This window comes from Phascolarctos cinereus, unplaced genomic scaffold (genome assembly GCF_003287225.1).
Source record: "Phascolarctos cinereus isolate Bilbo 61053 unplaced genomic scaffold, phaCin_HiC Scaffold_726;HRSCAF=1367, whole genome shotgun sequence".
NCBI classification, from domain to species: Eukaryota; Metazoa; Chordata; class Mammalia; order Diprotodontia; family Phascolarctidae; genus Phascolarctos; species Phascolarctos cinereus.
Genome location: NW_027556098.1, coordinates 130,804,062 through 130,827,948, shown reverse-complemented (window position 1 = coordinate 130,827,948; position 23,887 = coordinate 130,804,062). Strand labels below are relative to the sequence as shown.

The window sequence follows — 23,887 nt, the reverse complement described above, 5'->3', positions numbered from 1 at the left end:
AAATTGGGAGAGCAAGGAATAGTTTACCTATCAGATTTATGGAGAACAGAAGAATTCATGACCAAACAGGAGATAGAGGACATCATGAAATGCAAAATGGATAATTTCGATTACATTAAATTGAAAAGTTTTTGCACAAACAAAGCCAATGCAACCAAGATTAGGAGGGAAGCAGAAAACTGGGAAAGAATTTTTGCAACCATTGTCTCTGATAAGGGCCTCATTTCTTTTTTTTTTAAATTAATTTATTTTTATTTATCAACAATCGTTTTCATAAGCTTTTGAGTTTAACATTTTTCTCTCCCTTCTTCCCCCCCACCTTCCCCAAAACAGCGAGCAATATGATATAGGCTATACATATACATTCCTATTAAATATATTTTCACATTAGTCATGTTGTAAGGAAGAATTAGACCCAAAAGGAGGAACCAGAAAGAACAAAACAAAAGCAGATGAAAAAATTAGCAAATAGTATGCTTCCATCTGCATTCAAACTCCATAGTTCTTTCTTTGGATGTGGATAGCATTTTGCATCATGAGGACTTTGGAGATGTCTTAGATCCTGTACTGCTGAGAAGGGTTAAAAGTATTAATGTTAGTCATCGTACCACCTGGCTGTTACTATGCACAATTTTCTCCTGGTTCTGCTAACGTCCTCATTTCTAAAATATATAGAGAATTAAGTCAATTTTATAACAATACAAGTCATTCCCCAATTGATAAATGGTCAAAGGATATAAACAGGCAATTCTCAGATAAAGAAATTAAAGCCATCTATAGTCATATGAAAAAAATGCTCTAAATCAGTATTGATTAGAGAAATTCAAATCAAAACAACTCTGAGGTACCACATCACACCTATCAGATTGGCCAACATGACAAAACAGGACAATGATAAATGTTGGAGAAGATGTGGGGAAACTGGAACACTAATGCATTGTTGCTGGAGTTGTGAGCTAATCCATCCATTTTGGGAAGCAATTTGGAACCATGCCCAAAGGGCTATAAAAATGTGCATACCCTTTGACCCAGCAATAGCACTTCTAGGGCTGTATACCAAATAGATCATAAAAGTGGGAAAGGAACCCACATGTACAAAAATAATTATAGCAGCTCCTTCTGTGGCGGCAAAGAATTGGAAATGGAGGGAATGCCCATCAATTAGAGAATGGCTGAACAAGTTGTGGTATATGAATGTAATGGAATACTATTGTGCTATAAGAAATGATGAGTAGGGGAAGCTAGGTGGCGCAGTAGATAGAGTGCCGACCTTGGATTCAGGAGGACCTGAGTTCAAATCTGACCTCAGACACATGACACTTACTAGCTGTGTGACTCTGGGCAAGTCACTTAACCCCACTGCCTAGCAAAAAAAAAAAAAAGAAATGATGAGTAGGCAGACTTCAGAAAAACCTGGAAAGCCTTGTATGACTGATGCTGAGTGAAGTGAGCAGAACCAGGAGAACATTGTACACAGCAACAGCCACATTGTGAGATGAATAACTTTGATAGACTTAGCTCTTCTCAGCAATGCAAGGATCTAAGACAACTCCAAAAGTCTCATGATGGAAAATGCTATCCACATCCAAAGAAAGAACTATGGGGTTTGAATGCAGACCAAAGCCTACTATTTGCTCTTTTTTTTCCCCTTCTGTTTTGTTTTGCTTCCTCTTTCTTGTGATTCCTTCTATTGGTTCTAATTCTTCTTTACAACATCACTAATGTGAAGATATGTTTAATAGGCATATATATGTATAGCCTATATCAGATTGTGAACTGTCTTGCAGAGGGAGGTGGGGAGGGAGGGGGAAAAAATTTAAAACTCAAAAGCTTATGGAAGTGATGGTTGATAAATCAAAATAAATTAATAAAAAAAAAAGAATCAATGGCTGTCCCAGTATTTAGATGAATGATTCAATACAAGATCAACTTAAACTGTCATTTTCCCTTAATATGAGCTCTGTACATTCCTTTTACATACGTTAAAAAAAAAACAACTTGGCACCCTATGCAGCTAAAGAAAGGTGTCCTTGATACCTTTATAAAGAATTAGGTAAATTTTCATTGCAAAAGTTGAATGGATTACCAACAACACCTAAAGTTACCAAGTATTAAAAGGAACAAATAGTTTTCCAAATGTGGATCTTCAGCAATGTATGAGTCCATCTTCAAGAGTAGATCTCTACTAGGCAATCCCATCAAAGAGATCATAGGACCTTAATACAAAAGATAAATTCACTGTTACTAAGGAAGCATGAAAAAAGGTAAACTAGCACAAATTCTTAGAGAAACTACAGGGACAAAATAATAAGAAAACAAAAAATTATTATGGAAATAGAAAAGGTGGGGGCACCGGGATTTAACAGGAGAATTACAAAGCAAATACCTTAAAAAGGAGACAAAGAACTGAAACTCTAAACACCTTTAGATAAAACAACCAATCACAACTTTAAACCCCTTTAAAAAAATTTTTTTAGACTTACTCAAATGTTGTTCACTGTCAGACTCTTCATGACCACATGGACCAAAAGTAGTATGCCATTCTGATATATCTTTTAGCATTGTAATACCGGCCATGGGGTTTTCTTGGCCAATATACTAGAGTGGTTTGCCATTTACTTCTCCAGGGGAATCACCTTTTGTCTGAATTCTCCACTATGATCTGCCCATTTTAGGTAACCCTTATAGTATAGCTCATAGTTTCATTGAGCTCCACAAGCTCAATGAAGTGATCCTGGAAGGGAGTCATTCAAAAAGGAACCTAAAAAGGAGGGGTGGAAAGTAAACGGGAAGGAACAACATACAATGCCATACCACACCACACTAATACCCCTTACCTTCCTCTGCATTTTACTCCCTGAAAACTGCCGGGAGCGCCTGCATCCCCGGTTGTGGTCTGATGCCGGCAAAGTGTGAAGAGAGAAAGAAACACGGGCCAGGTGAGAGCAGTGAAGAACAAACTCTGTTTATTGATCTGAGGGCTCAGGCTTATATAGTACTGGATCAAGCAATAGTAACATTATTATTCATGAAAAGTACAAATCTAATTAAGTGATTTCCTTACTTCCTTGTACCTTGTCTGTTACATTCTTTCCTGCATCCTGTCCTGTACCCCATCCATTTCCTCCCTTCCTACATCCTGTTCTGAAGAGATGGAACAGGGGGGTGGTGAGCCAACATCCTGAGTTTCACAGCTGTCAGGCTTAGTACAATCTACAGGTAAGACCCGGGCTGGCCTAAGCCCTCCAACTCCCCAAAGCCAGCCCTCTACAGAAAACTATCAGCTTCCTGGGACAGCATCATCAACAAGATACCCTCACAAAGAACATGTAAGGAGAGGCTCCCTTTCAAAAATGTCAGCACTTTGTCAAGGTATAAAACAACATTGTGACACCCTCCCCCATTGTCTCATGGCAAGAATTTCATAAGTCTGAGCCCTCACCCACCAAGTAGACAGTTTTTCTGTCCTCTACTATCTTTCCTTAAAAAGGAATAGAGCATTGTCCTTGAATTCTGGAAGGTTCAGGCTCCTCCTTCTTTGTGAGGTCAAAAGTAGGAGAAGCCAGATTAGCATTAAGAAGAAAAAAACAAACAAACAAGAGAAACCAGGGTAAATAAGAAGATTCTCTTTGAATATGCTGTCTGAGACTAAAGAACTGACTTTGGGGAAGTCAGCCTGACTTTCCTGCATGTTGTCAGAAACTTGAGAGAATGTAGAAATTTAATGTATAATTTATGATGTATAAATTAAGTAAGAGAGTAGCAACTGTAACTTAGTTACTGTTCAGTCAGGTCACCCAATCGATTAGGAAATTATAGTTGTCTTAAAAAGAATCTGTTCTTTATGAAACTCTTGGGCCCACAAGACACATTATGTCCTCTTCTTGAAAGAAAATGCCCCATCCTGGAGGTTCTGGAATTCACTCCTTGTCCTATGTTCTAAGGTTTGCAATGCATTTTCCCTACAAAAAGCCCAGGAAGGCACATGAGGCAAATATTTGTTGTGCCCATTTTATAGATGAAGAGACATTTCCAGGTGCCTCATAGTTACCTTGGTTGGGAAAGTGATTATTATCAGTCCAATGAGGAAGATAAGGCAATTGACCTAGACAGCAGTTATGCCTCATAACTCTGAGAAGGACAAGAGCTTTTTTCTCCTTCTGAACAAATCTTTGTTGAGGTTGAATTGTTTTGCTTACGTGTGACTCTTCATGACCCCATCTGATGTTTTTGTGGCAAAGATAATGTAGTGGTTTGCTATTACTTTTTTCAGCTCATTTTACAGTTGAGGAAACTGAGACAAATAGGGTTAAGTGACTTGCCCACAGTCATAGTAAGTGTTTGAAGCCAGATTTCAATTCAAGTCCTCCTTTATCCATTGTACCACCTAGCTGCCTGAACAAATTTATAGTGTTAAAAATCAGGTTTCTAGGTAAGTGTTTCTAAACTGGCTTTTATTTATTTTTTTTTGTTTTTATTTTTTGTTTTTTTGCTAGGTGATGGGGTTAAGCGACTTGTCCAGGGTCACACAGCTAGTAAGTGTCAAGTGTCTGAAGCTGGATTTGAACTCAGGTCCTCCTGACTCCAGGGCTGGTGCTCTATTCACTGTGTCACCTAGCTGCCCCTAAACTGGCTTTTATACTAAAGAATTGACTGTGTGAGCAGCAGGGAGAGCATAAAAACTGAGTAGCTCTAGTGAGGCTAGTTACCTGAATGGCTTCCTTGTTGGTCTCTGATTTTGTTCCCATGTGTCATGCGCAGCTCAGGGAAAATCTCGTCAGATGCTAGAAATCATGAGGCACAAGTCATTTTAATTCCCTTCAACAGAGGTTCATTAAGTCAATAAGAGCTTATGATAAGGATGTGGTTTTGGTCTTCGCCTTTTTGTTTGTTAGGGTCATATCTGTAAGGTGTAGAAGGGGGGGGTGGTGATTGTGCCTCTTCCTCTTCTAACATTTCATCTTAAACAATATCCTCCAGATATATATCTATATCTATATCTATCTATCTATCTATCTATATACATATATATACATATATATATACATATATATATATATATACATATATATACATATATATATACATATATATACATATATATATGTATGTATATATATATATATATATATATATATATACATACATATAGCCTTATCCTTGCAATTTTCAAACCTTTCTCTGCTCATCTTTGCTCCTGGGCTAATGTAACAGACAATCCTGGCTTTAATCTACAGCGACAGAGATAAAATTCTACAATAAGGCCGAAATATAGATTAGCTCACCTGCTAGACCCTGGTCAGTAAGAACTAACCATCATTCCTAAAGGATAGTAGAAACCATATTCACTCTGTGAAAATGGGGGCTGCTTTCTTAAGGAGGCTCCCCATGACCTTATGTGTGTTTGCTTCCTATGTTCTTTTAATACATTTCTAGTAGCCTGATGTGAGCAGAAGTAGTTTGTTTCTGTTTTTTGTTTTGTTTTGTTTTACCATGACCCAGGGCATTCTATCTCAAGCCCCAGAATCCATTGCTGGGAGCTCCTTCTTGGAAGGGAGCTGTCAGGGTTCTGTGACCCTTGACTGCCAGATACCTGTGACCTTTGACTCAAGTATGCCCAGGACAGTGGGGAAAGATTCACAGGGAGTTTTCAGGATGCTGCTATCTCAGGCCTGGTGCTCACAACTCAATGCTGCCTGTTGCTTTGAAGTATGCAGATTAAGCCTTGAGAGCCTATATTGTAGCTCACTCTTTTGAAGCCGCTCTCTTCAGTGACACCTAGAGAAAGCCAGATAATAAGATTCCTCAGAGCTGAATATAAAGCTCATCCTGGCTCTCTCTTTTTATCCTTCCTGTTAACACTTGCGGCTATGCAGCATAAGGCCTAGGGCAGAAGGCTGGGTTACCTGGACCCAGCTTAGAAAAGCAAGGAGTAGGGCTGGCTGCAGGGTAGCCTCAGAGTGGGAGAGAGGCTGATGTCCTCATTAGGACTACTAGAAGGAGCTACTATAGCCTTTCTGTTGAACAGATGAACTGCCTTGCCTTTTTAATAGTGATCACAAAGGCTGGGAAAGAGAATAGAGGAAATTGAGAAGTAGTTATGAATGGGGCCACCTGTGCCTTGTAAAAGGCAGTACTGCCACAGGTCAAAGTCAGATGGAGAGCCTCCAATGCTCGTTGGAGGGGTCTGGACTTCTTTCTGCAGTATGTACAATGTGATAGACTGCATCTATGACTTGATAATATCCTAAGCAGGCCCCACAACCCAATATTCTTCAACCAAAGCCAGTAAATACTGATCTGAGTGGCTACCATGTGCTATGCTAAGCACTGTGGAGGACAAACAGAGAGGATATGCCCCAAACTCTGCTCTCATGGAACTTGAAATACAATTAGAGTGAACAAGATTAATAATAATAATATGTCACTTTAAAGTTTGCAAAGTACTTTATAAATATTATCTCATTTGGTGCTCACAACAACCCTATGAGGTAGGTGATATTTACTTCCATTTGAAAATGAGGAAACTTGGGGTAGCTAGGTGGAGCAGTGGATAGAGCACCGGCCCTGGATTCAGGACAACCTGAGTTCAAATCCGACCTCAGACACATAACACTTACTAGCTGTGTGACCCTGGGCAAGTCACTTAACCCCATCGCCTAGCCAAAAAACCAAAACCAAAAACCAAAACAAAAGAAAATGAGGAAACTGAGCTAGACAGAGGTTCAGTGACTTGCCCAGGGTCACACAGCTAGTAAGTGCCTGAGGCCAGATTTGACCTCAAGTCTTCTGGACTCAAGTGCAGTTAGATGGCTCAGTGGATAGAGCACTGGGCCTGGAGTCAGGAAGACCTGAGTTCCAATCTGACCTCAGATACTTACTAGCTGTGTGATTCTGAGCAAGTCACTTAACCTCTGTTTGCCTTAATCCACTGGAGAAAGAAATGGCAAGACACTCTAGTATCCTCGCCAAGAAAATCCCATGGACAGCATGATCAGAAAAAATCGGACTTGACTAAACAACAACAATAACTTCTTGCCGCGCACCTAGCTGCCTCTAACATACGCAAAGCAGTTAGAACAGTACCAGACAGCATACAGTTAGGTGCTGGATTATATTTATTCTGAAGGGTGCAAAAGTTTAGGAAAGGGAGGGGTCAAAGTGCTTGGACTAGTCAGGAAAGGGACTTGAGATGGGCCTTAAAGAATGGGTAATATTGGGGCAGCTAGGTGGCATAGTGGATAGAGCTCTAGCCTTGCAGTCAGGAGGACCCGCATTCAAATCTGGCCTCAGACACTTGATACTAGCTGTGTGACCCTGGGCAAGTCACTGAACCCCAACTGCCTCACCAAAAAGCAAAAACATAACAAAACAAAAAAGAATGGGTGGTATTTTGACGAGAGACAAAAGGAAACAGACATTTCAGTTTGGAGAAATGGAAGAAGCATGGGAATACATGTGGCATAACATAGAATCACAAAAGCCAAGAACAAGAAGAGATCTGAGAGGCCATTTAATCTACCCCTCATCCAGATGTGAATTCTTTTCACAACATCCTAATTGGCAGATCACTCAGTGTCTGCTTAAATATCTCAAGTGATGGGAAATTATAATCTCCTGAACAAAACTATCCTACTGGTGGATAGAACTAATTAATTATTAGAAAGTTGTTTTTTCTATTCATTGAGAGTAGATGTCTTTACAATTTATACCTTTTCTCTGGCCACACCAGACTAAGTCAAATCTCACTTCCATAGGACAACCATTCCAAGTAGTGAAAACAGTATATGTGGGACGTATGGAAGAGAAGGGAGGAGATAATGAGGATACCGGACTGGTATATATGTGGGATACAGAAAGAAGTCTGAATAGGTATTTCCCAGGGAAGACCAACTTCAGCTCAGCTGGACCAGAATGAGTCCCTAGGACATTCCCACCAAGATAGAGAATAGGTGAGGTCACACCAGGCCATGTGGACAATGAACGTGAAAGAACTCAGAGATCACGATAAATCTCAAAACTAATCCTAACAGGCATTTCTGTATATAGTGTTCATAAATTTACAGGCATAGAAATCTTCCCATCTCCTTTTTTATCCCAATGAGATCCAAAATCTCCTCAAACCAGTCTTTGAATACCCCAATTTCACACTTCATTTACCTTCACTACTTCTTCAATCCTACACATTTTTTTTTCAATTATTTCCCAAGCCTATGCTCAGAACTGGTTTCTCTCACTCCACTAAATCTCTCCTTTGCACATTAACACAAATTTTCTTATATGATACCAATTAATTGTAAAACTTTAATGTATCCTGACCAAAATGGAATTTCATGTTTTATAGACAGTTTGTAAAAAAAGAAACAAAACATTTTTTTTCTTTTTAAAGAACTTGCAAATTGAAGTCTATTCTAATTCCTGTTATAGGTGACTTGCCTTCTAATTTACCTAGACAATTAAATTCTTCTAAATCATTCACAGAACACAGTGGTAAGGTAAAATAGTCTCCTAAAATTAAATTTTGCTTATTCTTTGCTTATATTTGCTTCCTGATCTAAACATGTCTCCTTTCCAAGATGGAAAGAAGAGTTAACCACAGGTGGTTCTTCAGCACTAGATAAGTAGTTGAGTAGTTGGAATTACAAAAGATTTGGTTCTTTTTTTTTTTGTAAATAGTATGCTATTTTTTCCAATTACATGTAGGGATAGTTTTCAACATTCTTTTTTTCATAAAATTTTGAATTTCAAATTTTTCTTCTTCCCCTCCGCCCTTCCCAAGGGGGGCAAGCAATCTGATATAGGTTATACAAGTGCAATCATTTTTCCACATATTTCCACATTAGTCATCTTGTAAAAGAAGAAACAGAACAAAAGAGGGAAACCACAAAAACAAAAAAAGTGAAAATAATATGCTTTGATCTGCATTCTGACTCCACCGTTCTTTCTCTAAATGTGGATAGCATTTTCCATCATGAGTAAAAGACTTGGTTCTGATCCAAACATATACACAATCCACAATATTTTGGTGGCATTTTTGTTTTTTAAAGAGATAGCCACAGCAGCAAAAAGGCATTTACTTTGTTGTTGGCAAACCAATTCTCAAAAGGGACAGGTGCTTCTTCAGTAAAGCAATTGGAAAGATTTGAATGCATGTGACCAGAAGGAAAAATAAACCTATGTTTATATTTACACAGGACACAATTCAATCGTCTGTGACTTCTGCGAAAACTAGTACTGAATTTTGGAAAATTCTTTGCTAGTTGTGATGCCTCCTCTTGTTTCTTTCCTCCTTTTTTTTTTGTAAAAGTGATAGTGCTCTGAAAATAGTCATTTCTGAATTTAAAAAAATACTGAAATGACACACACCCCTCCGAAATCTGTGAAGCACTCTTCAACAAATAGATAAGGTGCTGGTGCAGAGCTGAAATACACATGAGTAAACATACACCCATAGGAACCTAGTTTGGGCCAGACACCTGGAAACCTGACACCTCCTGCAATGCAAGGCCTTCCCCCATTCCCACACCCCTCACACCCCGTATCTTCCTTTCTGGTGATGCTCTTGTGCTCCCACTTACCTGAGTCAGTGTGTCTAATGGAAGTAGTGAGTGCTATAATTTGTGGTGTTGGCAGTGAACGTGCCTCGGGAAAATCGAGATTCTGCATGCTACCATTTGTAACTGTGAATTCAGACTGAAACCGCTAGGAGTGGTCCTCTCCTAGATTGGGGAGGGGAAACACATTATAATGAGCCTATGTAATCCAGAGAGTCCAAGTGAATGAATCCCCAAATCCGATTCCAGCTGTTTTTTGAGAGGTGACCTTGAGTTTTTAGCTGGTACCACAAGTCAAGATCCAGCCAGGACGGGCAGGCATGATCTGGGAAATTTTAGTCAAGAAATAAACTAGGCGGTGGGGGGGGAGCCAAGATGGCAGAGTGAAAGCAGTGACTTGCTTGAGTTCTCCCCCAAACTACTCCAAATACTCATAAAAAATGGCTCTAAACAAATTCAAAAGCAACAGAACCCACAAAAAGGCAGAGTGAAACAAATTTCCAGCCCAAGACAACCTGAATGGTTGATCAGAAAGGCATATTGCACCAGGCTGGGAGCGCAGCGCGGCATGGGCGCGCAGGCCGCAGTGAACCTAGAGCAGGCCTCAGAGGACTGAATCTCGGGCAGCTGTAGAGGCTTCCAGACTCCTCAATCCACCAATGCCAAAGACAACTTAGAAGGTCAGTGGGAAAAGTCTGTTTCTGTCGGTGCTGAGACAGGAAGGTGGGGTCTCAGCTCCATTCCCCAAGAGCGTGGCCCTGGGTTGGGGCAGCTGCTTCCTGAGCTTCTGGCCCACAGACTGAGGGGGAATCCAGTGGCTGATCAGAGAGGGATTGCAGGGACCTCTTGCTTTGCCTGTGTTTGGATCTGGGTCACAGTTCTGGTCAGCGGTGCTGGGGTGAGGAGGAGTGCTGGAGTATTGGAGCTTGTAGTGGCTGTAGAGAGGAACCCCTCATCACAGTTACAGGACAGAAAGGAGTACTTGTGGTCACAGGCCAGGAAAGGAGTAAACACCTCACCCTGGATCATACCATCTTGGAAGAACTGAAAATTTATAGGTCCCTACAAGTATCTCTGAAAACAGCTGTATATACCCCTGAAGCTTGGGACAGTACATTTCCCACATTGGAAGCAGATTCATACCTTGACAAAGAGTTTAAAACTCAAGTAATTGGCCGGGATCATGAGCAAGCAGCACAAAAAAAGTCAGACTATATTATCTTACTTTGGTGAAAAAGAAGATCAAAATATACAACCAGAAGAAGACAACAAAGTCAAAACTCCTACAACCAAAGCCTCCAAGAAAAATATGACTCAGTCCCAGGCTTTGGAAGAGCTCAAAAGGGATTTTGAGAAGCAAGTAAGAGAAGTAGAGGAAAAACTGGGAAGAGAAATGAGAGTAACACAAGAAAATCATGAAAAACAAGTCAACAGCTTGCTAAAGGAGACCCAAAAAAAATACTGAAGAAAATAACACCTTAAAAAATAACCTAACCCAAATGGCAAAAGAGGTCCAAAAAGCCAATGAGGAGAAAAAATGCCCTAAAAAGAAAAATTGGCCAAATGGAAAAGGGAGTCCAAAAGATTAGTGAAGAAAATACTTCCTTAAAAATTAGAATAGAGCAATTGGAAGCTACTGACTTTATGAGAAATCAAGACACTGTAAAACAAATCCAAAAGAATGAAAAATTAGAGAACAATGTGAGATATCTCATTGGAAAAACAACTGACCTGGAAAATAGATCCAGGAGAGAGAATTTAAAAATTATTGGACTATCTGAAAGCCATGATCAAAAAAAGAGCCTAGACATCATCTTTCAAGAAATTATCATGGAAAACTGCCCTGATATATTAGAACCAGAGGACAAAATAGAAATTGAACGAATCCACAGATCTCCTCCTGAAAGAGATCCCCAAAGGAAAACTCCTAGGAATATTATAGCCAGATTTCAGAGTTCCCAGGTCAAGGAGAAAATGTTACAAGCTGCCAGAAGGAAACAATTCAAGTACTGTGGAAACACAATCAGGATAACACAAGATTTAGCAGCTTCTACATTAAAAGACCGCAGGGCATAAAATATAATATTTTGTAGGGTAAAGGAGATAGGATTACAACCAAGAATCACCTACCCAGCAAAACTGAGTATAATCCTTCAGGGGGGAAAAAAGGTCATTCAGTGAAATAGAGGACTTTCAAGCATTCTTGATGAAAAGACCAGAGCTGAATAGAAAATTTGACTTTCAAATACAGGACTCAAGTGGAACATGAAGAGGTAAACAGGAAAGAGAAATCATAAGAGACGTATTAAGATTGAACTGCTTACATTCCTGCATGGAAAGATATTATAACTCATAAGACCTTTGTCAGTATTAGGGTAGTTGGAGGAAAAAAATTATATGTATGTATATGTAGATAGATAGATAGAAGGCACAGGGTGAGTTGAAGATTAAGGGGTCATATCTGGAGAATAAAATTAAGGGATGAGAGAGGATTATACTCAGAGAAGAAAAAAGGGAGAGGTAGAATGGGGTAAATTATCTCACAAAAAAAACCAAACAGAAAAGAAAAGTCTCTTATGGTGGTGGGGAAATGGGGGAAGGTGAGAGGGAATGAGTGAATCTTATTCTCATAGGATTTGGCTTAAGGAGGGAATAATATACACATTCAATTGGGTATGGAAATCTGTCTTACCCTACAGGAAAATATGGGGAGAAGGGGACAAGAGAGCAAGGGGATGATAGAGAGGAGGACAGATTGGGAAAGGAGGGTAATCAGAAGTAAATACTTCTGAGGAGGGACAGGGTCAAAAGAAAGAATAGAATAAATGGGAGGGCAGGATAGGATTAAGGGAAATAGAATTAGTTTTTCAGAACATGTCTACTATGGAAGTGTTTTGCATAACTGCACACATACAACCTATATTGAGCTGCTTGCCTTTTCAATGAGGTGGGTGGGGAGGGAGGAAGAGAGAAAATTTGAAAACTAAAGTTTTAAAAACATATGTTTAAAAAAATGTTTTCACATGCTACTGGGAAATAAGAAATAAAGGAAATGGGGTACAGAAGTCTGTTCTGTCCTACAGGAAAATAGAAGGGGAAGGGGATAAGAGAAGGGGGGAGAGATAGAAGAGAGGACAGACTAGGGGAAGGGATATTCAGAATGCATGCCATCTTGGGGTGGGGGAAGGGGTGAGATGGGGTGAAAATTTGGAACTCAAAAACTTGTGGAAGTGAATGTTGAAAACTAAAAATAAATAAATTTATATTAAAAAAAAATAAACTAGGCTAGAAAGTTTTAATGTCCCTTGAGCTGACAGTGGGGTAGATGTCCCGAATACACCTTTCTCCTAAGATTAACTTTCATAACTATTGGCATGTTTTCTATTTCCTTGGGAAATGGAAGTCACAGGTAGGAGGATTGTGCTGAGAAAAGAGGTAGGGGGAGGAGAGAAAGATCTGTAGTTATCAGCCTGAGGAGAAAAAAACAAGGAAATGTGAAATGAAATGTAGAGAGACTGGCGCAAAAAATTAAGACAAACGACTTTAAGTGACCAAGAGTGTATGTGAATTTTTTTCCCCCTGGAATTAGGTAAGCAAAAGAGTCTCTGCACCAACTAAGAGGTGGGAGGTTTGACACTTAAAGAAAAAACATTGCGTAAAACGTGCAAAAGAAAGCTAGAGCTCTGCAGACCCTCCACCACCACTAATAAATCGTAGTTTCTCGTCGTGGGGGTACATTGAAAGAGTCTACATCCCATCCTTGCAATAAAGAAAAAAGCTTCGCTTTGGGGAAAACCCTCGCCGTGCTCAAGATGTTTTACACTACAGGAAAAAATAAACCTGCTGCACTCTCAAAATCACAGCGTAACTAATCTCTTACCAAATACCTTCTTCAGCAACCCGAGGCTTAGTACCGTAGCAGTGAAGACTGTAGTAACCAAACGTGCTCTTGTGATTTCTTGCACTTACTTGTACCCTTCTTTCTCACTTGAAAAACCTTACTGAATGAACCAAAGTGACTCCAATTAGAAAGATTTAAGAAACCGATGAGAACGACCATAAAAATTTTGTAATTGACTTCGGATTCGATAAACCCATACGGTGACTTCCACAAACCGCTTTCAAACAAACCAGACCGCAACCAAAACATAAATCACTTTCACACAACTCACACGCAATGCCCTGCTACCACATATCATACATTGTACTTTCCCACACAGAAGTAAGTTGCAAAAGCCAACCTGCTGAGCTTAACGAGTCAAATCTCACTCTGTAAAAACCATTCTCACACATTCACAACCATCGCTCCAAAACAAGTAAACTTCAAATTCACACTCGCCGTCTCCCTCAACACACTCACATATTAAAGACACGGTCACTACCACAAGCGTTTGACATCCCACGCAGCAAGCTCCAAGAACGTAAACTACAGAAATTTCGAAACATTTCAAATATTGCAACATAGCTATGAGTCTCTGATCCTCAAATCTGTATTTTCCAGAAGGAGTAATTGGTCACAAAACAGGCCCACAAGTCTTTCATCTGCATACGGCCTCCCCTTTTGCAACGTCACTCACTCGGTCTCCTAGAGACAGACGTTTAACAAGCTAACGTTCAAGGCAACTACGAACTTGGACAAGGAAATAAGCTACCTTGTACATTAGACAGTTTCTCGTTTCAATGGGACGATAGCAGATTCCTTTTGCTGATAGATTGGTTTCGTTTTATTTTTTTATTTTTATACCGAGCCAGTCCTAATTTACAATTATGCCTGTTCTCGACTCTCTTCCTTTTTCTCTATATTTCTGAATTTGGCCAGCTCAAGCCATACCTCTTTGATGGTCTTTTCCAAATACATCAGCCTCAGAACCCGGCAATGAACTCCCGCCTCCTGCTTGGAATCCCCGCCTCAGCTCTCTCCCCTCTCCACCCATCTTCCATCCACCTACCAAACTGATTTTCCTGACCACGTCACTCCCTTTCTCGGTCAACCCTGGTGAAGTGTTTCATAATATGGCCCCAATCTACCTTACCTTGTCAAGCTTTATTCCTCCCCTTTCTGCACTCTACATTTCAGCCAAACTCTTCTTCCTGTTGCTCACGCAGGACCCTCCATCTTCCCTCTCTGGGCGTTTGCAGGGTCTTTCTCCTTTGCCTACAATGTACTCCCTCCTCACCTGCTACTCTGAGAATCCCTTGTTTCTCTCAAGGCTGTCTTGAGATCCCATGTTCTACATAAAGCCTTTCCAAATTTCCCATCTCAAGTGCCCGACCTACCTTAATTTTTTTAATTATAATTTTGTATTATGAACTTGATAAACATCAACAAACATGAACATTTCCATATACAAACAAGAAATGCCAGGATTGTCTACAAAACCCTGAATTGCATTACACTTTAGAGTTGTTGGGTTGTTTGGGTTTTTTTTAAGGTAAATAAACAGATTCAATATGTTCCTATACTGGCCACTCTGTGCCTGCATCTAAACAGCCTTCTCCTTTTTTTGTAACACATTTGTTAAAATGTTTCATTGATGCTCTTCCTTTCTTTTTGGAATTAAGATCATTATAACGACCCTCCCCTCCCCAAAGCCCTTCCTTGTAACAAAAAGCTTACTTTAAACAAAAGTAACACACACACACACACACACACACACACACACACACACTCTCCCCCATGCCTGAAAACCTCTGTCTCATTCTACACCTCTCTGCTAAGAGGTAGGAAATCCTCCCTCCTAAAAATACCTTACTTTGTATATATTCTGTATATACATATTTTTGTAACATTGTCTCATATATGTTGCTTAATAAATGCTTGTTTTATTGGCCACAGTTTGAATATAAGTAGAAAGTAATTGAAATTGATTTAAAAAAAGAAAACAAAACCCTAAGTAAACTCAAAAACACACAGTGGCATGTACTACACGTCCAGGCCATAAATTACTCACTGCCAATGGGGCACTGCTGAAGTGCCAAAGCCACTTTTCCTTGTACCTTTTGGCTATTTTTTTCTCCTAATAGCTTCAGAAAATGCAGAATTTCTGATAGCTTAAAGAACTCTGCCCTTCTGGGTTTCCTGATTCATGAGATTTAAAAGAAGCACTACTAGGGCCATATGGGGTTCATGATGCAGATCACCAGATACCAGAGATCATTCATCATTAGGAGATCACTAGTTTCAGCTGATTATTCCCTGATAATTAAGCTGGTTACAGACATGATGAATTGTTCCCACCTAGAAAACATGGCTATCCCCCTGAAGAAATGCTTTCCTAAATACCAGCTGCTCCAAACATCAGGAAGATATGGGTACTTGAGCTCTAAAGCCCTAGCTTTTTGATTCCTGAGAGCACTCATTATAGTCTCCACCTGGTGTGGGAGCAAATAGTGGACTCCCTCTTACGTTTTTTCCTTCTTGATTTTTGTTAGTCACAGCAGCATTTACTATTAGTACCATGCTGGAAGAATAATACAGAATAGCAATTTTAGATGAAAACACTTGACTAGAAATATCAGCCCAAAACACAAGAAGCATTTCTGCTATAAAAGCTGCCTTGTTATTAGGACAGGGGAAAAGGCTGAAGGGTATCCCAGAATTACTTACTCCTGCTACCCAATGATGTGATGCCCTACTTGTTTTCCACTAAATGAGTTTGGATTATTTGGAGGTTCACAAAAGGTTAATGAAAAGTGGAATCCAGCTACCTCGAGCAGTAATCACCCTCTATTGAAGTGATTTTGTAACCACAGACAGGAAAGAAAAAAGAGAAAGAGGTCACAGATATAGAATTTATAAATTTTTATTGAAGGAAATTCTTTATAACCAGTACAGTAGGTCTTGGGATGACTGAAGAGGAGACAGGCTGCTCCTCAGGTCAGGCTCTTGGGTTAAGGCCCCACAAACCATGTGAGATTATAGAAGGAAAAGGTTGGAAGAGAAGGTGAACTCCACCCCCCCAGTGGCAACTCCAAGAGTCTCGGAAGGGTGTTGCAGTATCAAAAGGTGATTTGCCACGAGTTCTGTGGGCAGGGCAGGGCAGGGCAGAAGCCTGCAATCTCAGATCAGGTGGTAGGGAGCATTGGGGATGGAGGAAAACTGGTACAACATCTCCGGTTCGTCCCAGGTATTAACACTATCCTAGCAACACCACTGCTGTGCAGTGTGTGTAGAGAGAAGAGGCTTGCTCTTTGGGAGAGAAAATGAGTTTTTGCTCAGAATTACTACTTTCCTTTGAAAGTCCACAAAGGAATATAGAATGACACAAATTGAGCGACTTTAGAAAGATTCAAACCTTAAGTAGAAGAGGCGTCAGCTTCACAGTGTGCTATATATGCATGAATAAGTTCTCTAGCAAGGAATATCAATTTACCTATATCTTATAAATGAGGGCTAGGACCTCCAGTTACAAAAATCCTAAACAGCAAACATTCTTATAGACGTCATAAAGTGTGTAGTATTTCCAAGTAATATGTTAACTTTCCCACCCACCTTCCCTAAGCTAAGAATAATTTTTCTTTAAAGGGTATTGTGCTGGGAGTGTCTGCGTCCCTGGCTGTGGTCGGATGCTGGCAGAGTGTGAAGAGAGAAAGAATCACGGGCCAGGTGAGAGCAGTGAAGAACAAACTCAGTTTATTGATCTGAGGGCTCAGGCTTATATAGTACTGGATTAAGCAATAGTAACATTATTATTCATGAAAAGTACAAATCTAATTAAGTGATTTCCTTACTTCCTTGTACCTTGTCTGTCACATTCTTTCCTGCATCCTGTCCTGTACCCCATCCGTTTCCTCCCTTCCTGCATCCTGTCCTCAAGAGATGGAACAGGGGGGTGTTGAGCCAACAGCCTGAGTTTCACAGCTGTCAGGCTTAGTACAAACTACAGGTAAGACCCGGGCTGACCTAAGCCCTCCAACTCCCCAAAGCCGGCCCTCTACAGTATTGAAAACATCCTTGAGCCTTGATCAGCTCAGGACTAAAAGCTCAGGCTACTGATATCAGTAGATATCCTGGATACAAAACAGCCAAGAGGAGTTCTAGGCACCCACTGATACTTGACTGGAGGATTGTGACAAGCTACTAATGCAGAGCTTTGCTTAGCTGAATCAACTCTGGAGGTGTGAGATATGATTCATTAGGACCCCTACTCTATTCCAAAAGATATTAACCAGTTTGCACAATTCTTTTTTTGTTTGTTCCTTTTAGGCAATTGGGATTAAATGACTTGCTCAGGGTCATACAGTTAGTGTCAAGTGTCTGGTCTCAGGCTGGATTTGAACGCAGGTCCGCCTGACTCCAGGGCCGCCGCTCTATCCACTGTGCCACCTACCTGCCCCTAATCAGTTTGATATTTTACATAAATCATACAGGGATAATTTGATAAGATAGGTTCTTATAGAAGGCGTTTATAGTAGGCCTCAAACTTTAAGATAATGTTCACTACTTATCATGAAGCTCACTTGTGCAACCATGAATGCTGACAAAGATATCTCCAATCTCTTTTACTCAATTTCCATGTCCACATCCAACATGGGTGGGATGCCTTGATTCTTTGAAAAGTCCCACAAATTGTTTTTGTATCTCTGGACCACCCTCTGTTGCCCAACATGAGCAGGTGACCGACCATCTTATAACCACTTGGTCACTGGAGATGACTCTTACCTTGTCCATCTTAATTTCTGGATCCTAAGAACAAGGTCTATCAGCCAATGAGATTCTATATTTTACCATGCCTTTTTTGCACATTTGGACGTCATACCCTCTTAAAAATAACATCCTGGGGACCATGGGCATCTCAAATCATGAGGAAGAACTGAGGTTCACTTCATTAGAGGGGATGCTGGACCCTTTAATAACCCAGAGCTCCACCTCAGTTTCTTTTATTGTAGGTTGGACAATTTTAAACTCCACAGAAGTCTTCAAAGCTTGTGCTTATTAAATTGTTCTCCTGCTCTGGCTAAGTAAATCCGTTTTTGTTAACTATGGGATGACCTACAAGTGTCTCATTTTAGTCGCATCACAGAGATGAACTACCAGAGGACTAGCCTAAGTCAGACCCAGATGACTTAGGAGATCAGACACGATGGAAGGCATTACAGCTATCAATTTGATTTACTCAAACACAGCAGTCAAAATAAAAATAAGTTCATCTTGTGGAATATATTGTGTAAGAATCCTGCCTTACTTCCTTTGATATTCTTGACTTTTTGTTCTTCTAAATGAATTCTGTTATTATTTTTTCAATTCAGTACAATAATTTTTTGGTAATTTAATTGGGATGGCATTGAATATATAAATTAGTTGGGTAAAATTGTAATTTTTATTATATTAGCCCTGCCTACCCATGAATAATTATTATTTCTCCAATTATTTACATCTGATTTTATTTGTATAAAAAGTTTTTTTAAAAAAATAATTTTGTTTATATAGCTCCTATGTTTGTTTTGGCAGGTGTACTCCCAGGTACTTTATACTGTCTAGAGTTATTTTAAATGGGGTTCATGTGTAATCACCTTTTTTATTGTATTGCTGTGGGAATGCTTGTTTTATTCCATAAATTAAAAATAAATTTTTAAAAAGAATCCTGCCTTACTCTGACATATATGTTAATAGGGTAAAACAAAGTCTTTGGACAATCTCAGTACAATCAAATCTATGGTTCTCTGGGTCATCCATGTTGCCTCACATGACACCAACCCACCCAAGAGCAAATTTATTCAATGAACCCAAGCTAGTCCACAGGTATGCTGTTGATGGTGTTATAAGTCCCCCATAATTTACTACAACACAAAGTTGTGTTCACTTACTCATTTAGGGAAGGTAAAGGAAGGTGAGGGTAGGAAGGGATAGATTGATGAACATCTGTCATTTGGTCGACTGAGTTCATGGCTCTTAGTCAAAAATCCCTGCATGAGGTAGAATAACAAGTAGCCTGTTTTTGCTGTGTGTCTTGTTTTAATCTTGGTTAGAAATTGCCAAGTCAGGCCAAAATCCTATTCTGAGCCTAAAGGCCTTTTTAACTCTAAATTTCTTGACCCTAATGCTAGACAGACTACTATTTAATACTTGAATATTATTATTATTATTATGGAAATATCAAAGGCCCAAAAGCCATCTATTTTTAAATCGAACTGTCACATGAATTATTACAGCTGTCATGGTTTGAAATCATACCAAGGGAGGCCTGTGAAAGCGACTTTTCTACTTAGGCCTGGAACTATCTGGTTAACATGAACTTTAGGAACCCTAAAGGCTGTTCACCAATTGGTCCAGTATGGACTTGTGTTTACTGGTTATGGCATTACTTAAGTGGCAATGATAGTGCCTTGGTACAGGAGGAGCCTTCTCACATCCTGTACCTACAGAAACGTTTATCACTCCCAACAATGCATCATGTACCATCTAGAAAAAACACATTTCAGTCCTACACAGCATGCAAAAGTCCCATTCAGCAACAAGTGTTCTTCCACATTTCAAAAAAGTTCAGTCAAAGCAGCAAGAGTTACTTGTATGTGCACTTTTCCTTGGTTTACTAATCACTTTTTTCTTGTAGTATTCACTAACTGCAATGAAGGACAACTAGGTTGCATTGTAGATTGAGCACTGGGTTTAGAACCAGAAAGATTCATCTTTAAGAGTTTAAATCTGGGGGCAGCTAGGTGGCACAGAAGATACAGCACCGGCCCTGAAGTCAGGAGGACCTGAGTTCAAATCCGGCCTCAGACCAAACACTTGACACTTACTAGCTGTGTGACCCCGGGCAAGTCACTTAGCCCCAATTGCCCTAAAAGAAAGTTTAAATCTGGCCTCAGACACTTACTAGCTTTGAGACCCTGAGCAAGTCACTTAACCCTGTTTGCCTCAGTTTCCTCATTTGTAAAATGGCTAGAGAAGTGCCACCATAAATGTTCCAATCCCTTATCTGCCAAAGGATATGTTAATCTAAATTCATGTCCTCTCCTTGTCTAATTTCCAATTGATTTTAATTTTTGATGTTAAATATCAAGTAGTCCCTGGAAGGCATGTTCAAATATGAGGCGGCATTGTTGTTTCAGCAGCCAAAAGCACCCTTCATTGAGGCACTAAGATAGTTGGTAAGGTGACCTAACTGTGGATCACATCTCCTGTTCTTGATAATCTCCCAAAGAAATTAATGGGACAAATGACTCAAATCCAGGTACTTACAGAATCTCACCGCATAGTGAACTGTGATGGCTGATGTCAGAGACCATAGTCAATGACAATAAATTAGCCTCTCTTATGTTGTAGTGTAGGTACAGTTAAGAATTAAATCTCTAGGGGGACAGTTAACCTTTCTTGCCTGAATAATAGCTCTATCAGGAGACAGCATATCCTTGGAGATCACACCATTCTTTAAATGGAATAACATGCTTGGTAGAATTGAATATATCACTAAATTTTGGCCAGGGAGCCACTGTGACTGCTCAATCAAGTCTGATTCTTCTGTCCTTTTTGCTATGGTATCACTGGCTGAATTTCCCATGGGCACTCCCAAACAGATAGAGGCATTGTTTTTTTGTCATAGCAGTGACAGATTTAATCTAGGTAAAAAATTATGTGGGAATTACACACTTGTTTGACCACAGTTAGGAAAAACAAAGAGTTCCTGACTTTAAAGTGAAATGCCATGAGGTGAGCTCACTTATTTGTGCAGGGTCTGGAAGACAGTCTGTATAGGTCAGGAAGTCTGGCTTCTGCTCACACTGGGTCATAGCTGATACTTAATTAGGTTTCTAAGAGCATTCTGTTTAGAATTCTTTGCACTTTTGTTCTCTTTTGTACTCTCTTTATGGACTGGGTGTGGTATCACTACTACGGCTTGGAAAGCTCTTTAAAGAAGGCATCATGTTTCCTACACTTTTTTATTTTGCCCACTTGGCACCTGGCATAATACTCTAATTCTTTGGCTCAGTCTGCTTACCTCATGCTTCTTTCCTTTCAACTATTAAGGTTTTGACCAAGTAGATCTGACCTAGCAAAAAAGGAAAATCTCTTCTTCCTGCCACCTCCCCTCCCCACCTTTGTGTAATTGATTCTAAGGGTGAAGAACAACCAAATGCTTCATGAATGGATAGGAATTTGTCAGAGTGATTAGGAGGTAATTTTAAATTGATAGTTTGATAATGACAGTATGGAAACTATTACCTTCACAGAGAAAAGAGATAAAATGAAAATTTTTCTCACCCTTTTCACATGTGTCTATATGTTATAACATTTGAAAGATAGTTTAAATTACTTTGGAGTAATTTAAATATAATCTTTAAAAGGATGGAATTTACAAAGGATTCATGATGAAAAACTCTATCAATTGCCAGAGAGAGAACTGATGGAGTCTGAATGCAGATCCAAGCATAATTTTTCTTTACTTTCTTCGTTTTTCTCTTCTTTCTCAACATGACTAATGTGGAAATGTTGCATAACTGCACATACATATCAAATTGCTTGCCTTCTTGATGGGGAGAAGGGGAAGGAGGAAGAGAATTTGGTTCTCAAAATTTTTTTTAAAAATGTTAAAAATTTTTTCTACATGTAATTGGAGAAAATATGAAATATTACATTTTTCTTAAAAAAAGATGGGGTATTTTAAAAGATGGAAGTTAAACAAATAACCCTTAAACAATTAACCTTGGGAAAAGAGAATGAAACTGATGATATGTTTTTGCTACTAAATTTTGGGGCTACAGAAATTTCCTTTAATCCTATTCCACCTATATAAAGAATGATTCCTCAGAACCTTTTTTTCCCTTCCATCTCTAGATACTTTAGGAAACTGGTTATTTACTTGTACAAGGGAGCTGGGAGACTCAGTGCATAGAATACCTAGCCCACAATTGCGAAAACCTGACTTGAAAGCAGACCCTGTGTAAGTCATAATGCTGTTTGCTTCATTTTCCTCATCTGTCAAGTGAGCTGGAAAATAGGAACACTATCGTCTGTTGTCGAATTCCCCAGAACTAAGATAGTGACAGTTCCTCCATATTGGGAGGCTAAAGTAATTCAGAAAAACGTCAAGAAACTCCGGAATCATTATTAGCAGTGGGATAATCATAAGAACACTCACAAAAGCATGTGCCAGAGCAGACCCAGCCGCAAGAAAGTGACAAAAAATTACAGCACACATCCTTACTGGGGACATAAAAACGTACAAAAACAACTGGAAAAACTTCTTAAACCAGTAGACAACACTGCTCACCACGGACACAATAAAAAAACAACACAACCCAAAACACAAACCAGTAACAACCATAAAATTGTATTTTATAACACGAAATTTTTCCCAGAGCAAAACACACCGTTCCTATAAGTTCTGCAACAGCCAGCCAATACCCAAAGCTCACAAGGAAAACTTCTGTACCAACTCTCTATTTCAAACACCCATTCAACACCTCGTCTGCGTGTACAAAGCTCATCAAACTGAAAATAACCAATGCCATATTTCACGTAAGCTAAAAATCCCACATACTAAAAAAAAAAAAAAAAATCTCCTCTCACACTCCCCTACCCCTTCGCAACATCACCCTCTTGCACACGCGGCGACTAACAAACACTTCACTAAGTCTCTCCCACACCTCCCACACCCGAACATATAGCTCAGCCGCCAGACTTCCGCCTCCACGCAACCACAAGGCCGCCTCAGAACACACCAGAAAACGGACTTTTCACAAATTTTAGCACTTTCTTCGCCCAAGAAGCCACTCTCCCAGCATTCGGATACAAGGCCTACTTGGAGACTCTTCATTTGCATATCCCTCCTCTCTTCCGGACCAAGTGACCAATGGCTTCCCTGCAGGGGGCGGGGAAGGCGCACAGTAGGCCCACCCAGCTGGGGGAAGGGGCCCGGAAACTTCTTCCACAAACCTTTGAGCTTCTGTCCCCTCCCCCCTTCCTCTCAAAAAGCTGTGGAGAAACCCACCTCGCAGGACGAGGAACCGGGGCGCCCTGATCGCCTTGAGGTTCGTTTGCTTGCACTTGAGCATCCTCTGTGCTTCCCCTATGTGTTTTGGTGGGGCCTTACAGCTCTGGAGTGTATCCCTCCCATTCAGTACATACACACACTCCATATAATAGTTGCTCCTTGTAAGCTTACCCATGTTTAAATTCTTACACGGTTGCCAAGTCCCATCGTCACATTTAATGAGTGACATTCCACCTAACTACAAATGGGGTGCAAAGTTTACAAAACTAATCTGAGAAGTGTAGGTGTAGTTACAAGTACTATTACCCCGTTGTTTCTCTTCCCCAGCCTGTCTCAGACAATACCTCCCACGCACCTCTGCAGAGGCCACTCATGTCCTTCCTGATCCAGCCAGAA

The 23,887-nt window shown here is 40.0% G+C and overlaps 1 long non-coding RNA gene across 1 annotated transcript in view; it reads right to left on the bottom strand.

Moving 5' to 3' along the window:
• Positions 1–23,302, bottom strand: part of LOC110208238 (uncharacterized) — a 39,999-nt gene extending 16,697 nt beyond the window's left edge. Inside the window, exon 1 of the long non-coding RNA XR_002324437.2 lies at positions 23,220–23,302. This is a non-coding gene — a long non-coding RNA (uncharacterized LOC110208238). The remainder of the gene's footprint in view (positions 1–23,219) is intronic.
• Between the last annotated feature and the right edge of the window lie 585 nt (positions 23,303–23,887).